Raw genomic sequence first — 3,606 nt, forward strand, 5'->3', positions numbered from 1 at the left:
ATCTTCTACATCTCATCGATAAAGTTTTGGGGATCTTTATCGACCTTAGTACCCGTGAATGCCGGTGGATTCATCCTCAGAAAGTCTCTAATTCTAGTGGCAGCAGGTGGCTCTTGGGAACTAGAGCTGAGAGTTAGTGAACTCTGATTACCACTTCGGGCAGCCATTAGTTGCGTGAGCATTGAAATTGCCCCTCAAAATTCAGCCTCTGATGTGGATGCAGGTGGAGTAGATGGCACTTGAGGTGCCTCCCATATCTCGCGGGTCGGCCTCTAGCCCTTGCTGGGCGTGCCTCTGACTGTGGCATCCCTGCATTATCAACATTCCTCTGGCTAGCGGTACATTTAGGAGGCATTATCTGTAACGTATAAACGCACAAATTAGAAGGGAAGTTTCTTAGAGTTTAACTCCATCGCATGAATTCAGAGTATGAAAGAAGTGAAATAATTTCCTAATGTCCTATAGCCTCCTGCTTATAAGTGTGGTGCACAACACACCCATAAGCAAGACTCTACTAGACACAACTAAGAGCTCATTTTTGGAACCTCTTAGCTCAATAACATTGACACATATAGAATCAAATAGATAGGGGACCAAGTTCATACAAACACAAACAATACCAAGAAACTCTATTCTCATGAACATCTAACCTCAAAGCAAGAGTAGGGCTCATGGGTAAACTCAATCCATGTTTTAGATAGCCTTACATACCTTAGTGAAGACTTGAAGAAAACCTTGATATTGGGTCTTCAATGGAGAACTCAAATCTTGAAGCTCTTGGAACTCTTCTTGTTGGAGAAGGATTTGGAGAGGAAAAAGAAGAGAGAGAGAGAGAGAGATGAGAGGTTTCTAGGGATTTTAGAGAGAGAGTGGGGGCTGAAGAAATAATCCCAAAATAGTCTAGGGTGATACATATATAATTTGGGGCAATTCCCAAATTGCCCCTTCTCAAAAGTTCTGAAAAATAGGCAAAAAATGCACCTGGCGCGATAGTGGCGCATCGCGCCATTGTAGCGCCAAGCTGAAACACGCCTAAAACCTGCACACCTCATAGTGGAGCGCCGCGCCATAGACCAAACTACTGAGGCATATTTCTGGCGCGATAGTGGCGCGTTGCGCCCTTATAGCGCCAAGGCCAAATTTTCTGGGTTCTGGAAATTTGGCCTGTAAAACCTTGCACAACTTTTAGTGGCGCATCGCCCCAAGGACCAAACTACTGAGGCATTCTGGCGCTATAGTGGCGCGTTGTGCCCTTACAGCGCCAAGGCCATTTCCCCAGCAGTTGCGACCCAGGCCAAAAAATAAAATTCCTACCGTGCTAGTTCATCTTAGGATCGTCATATCTTTTGACTCCGAACTCCAAAATTTACGTCCTTGGTGGCATTGGAAAGAAGACTCGACGACCTTTACTTTGATAGGTCATGGGCCACCTAGATTGACGTCCTTCAAAAGATAGGGTCATCAAAAGTCGACCCTTATATGAACTCATCCTTAACTTAGCCACGACGGATCTTTTGGGCTTAGCTCGGTCCTAGGGGTCCTTGGTGACCCCACATCACCTCTAATACTACTCCGTACCTTAGAGACTCATCTTAACTCACGAATATATTTCAAGATACTCGGGTTCGACCCCCCTCCCGAACACAAGAAGGGTTCAAATCTTTGGAAAAATTTGAGGGGTGTTACAGGTTTAGGATTGGTCGTATGTCTAGGCGTGCTAGTATAGTTGTGTTGTTATTGTGCGCCTCTCGATCATTACATTATTTTGCTATTGTTATTGTTCTAATCTTGTCTTGTCTTGTACAATTTGCATCGCTTTTCGTTTTTGTCATTTTATATATATATATATATATTGGTTTTTCTCTCTTATTTGGGGTTGATACTTTTGAGGCGAGGGTCTTCCGTAAACAACTTCTCTACCTCCATAAGGTAGTGGTAAGGTCCGCGTACACTCCACCCTCCTCAAACCCCACTTGTGAGATTTCACATGGTATGTTATTTTTTTTGTCACGTCTATAGTCATCCGCAAGAGGATAAACAAAAACAAAATATGGTCCATAACGGTGTAATTAACATGTATTGCTTCAAATCTTCTAAGTGTAGTGTATTAAGTTTCAGTACAACAAAGGTGTTTAAACTGTGTTAAGTTAACAATCATAAACACTAGCAAACGAAAACACTCTAAAGCTCGCACAAAAAGGTAGGAGAATGTGAATTTTTAAGGTAAAAATCATGTTGTGAACAATGCAATTGTATCTTCCTTAAGAAAGTTCAAAATCCTATGCCACTCAACTATACCTAACGAAAGAGTTCACGCCTGCCTTAGTAAATCCACTACCGAAGCGAGGGAAATGCTAGATCAATCAAAGAGGATACTATGAACCATCTAACCAGCTCGCATATCTCTCTGGAGTGGGGTGTGTGCTGTCCCTATTTGGTTGGGCCCTTCCCAATAAGTCCCCACCGTCAGGTCATTAATGCCCTCTTGATGTCCATATGTTAGGCTCCGTCTTGGCCTTCCCTGACATAGTGAACTTTATCTTGCATCGAGTTTCTATCAGCATAACAAAAGATAGTCATTCGACGCACTAAAAGAGTATCATCCACCCTACTTCTTATAGTCCCTTAAAAGAAACTTGAAACAATTCATACAGGTATAACATGTGATTGATTAATGAAATTGTTTACCTGATTAAAAAAACATGTGATCAATGTCAAGCACATGTGAATAAAGAAGATTGAAAATATCCCCTAAACTGTTGCTAAGATTTCTCAAACAAACAAAAAAATCTCGAAGGAACTGAACTATATACAATGTGATCAAAATCAGGTTGAACTAAGGGAATAATTTTCTGGTCTCTCCCCTATCTAGCAAAAGAACAAAAGGAAACATGTACAGTGAACCAACTCCCTTAACCGTTCATACAGAAGTTATTTCCCACTTTCTCTTTATGTTCATTGGTCTAATGTTTTTAAAAGTGAAAAGCGCAAAGAAGCCAACAAGTTCCATGGGACTTAAAGATAACAGTGGCAAATGAGGTGCACACTTTATTGAATCGAAGAAGCACGATTTATGGGAAACTAGAAGTATAAATTAATACTATAATAATCAAAGCTCCAATTAAACTAACTAATTTAAGTATCAAATGCACAATAATATCAATATTAATCCAACTTTGCTATGATGGCGCGGTAACTCTTGCTTTGCATTGCGTGAAAAATTCAGTACTATGACAATCAGATTTCAATTAAACTAACTAATTTAAGGAAGATTATGGGTCCCTGACATTCACTACTTGGCTGACATTCTGGGAGGAAGGACAGGTCATGTGCTGCCAACAATTTGTCTTGGAATGCATCTTGGTACCAAAAGTAATCCAAAGATATTCAAAATGGAGTCTTAAAGAAGTGGGTGAAAAAGTTGATTAACTGGAAGAGAGTGTGTTGGATGCATTACTAACCCATATATGTCCTTTTTTCCTATTCCAACAAATACGGTGGATAGAATAGATGCTCTTATAACGAACTTCCTTTGGCAAGGTAATTGTGATTGTAACTCCCGCTATGCGCAGGGTCCGGGGAAGGGCCCGACCGCAAGGGTCCATT

This window comes from Solanum dulcamara, chromosome 10 (assembly GCF_947179165.1).
Source record: "Solanum dulcamara chromosome 10, daSolDulc1.2, whole genome shotgun sequence".
NCBI lineage: Eukaryota > Viridiplantae > Streptophyta > Magnoliopsida > Solanales > Solanaceae > Solanum > Solanum dulcamara.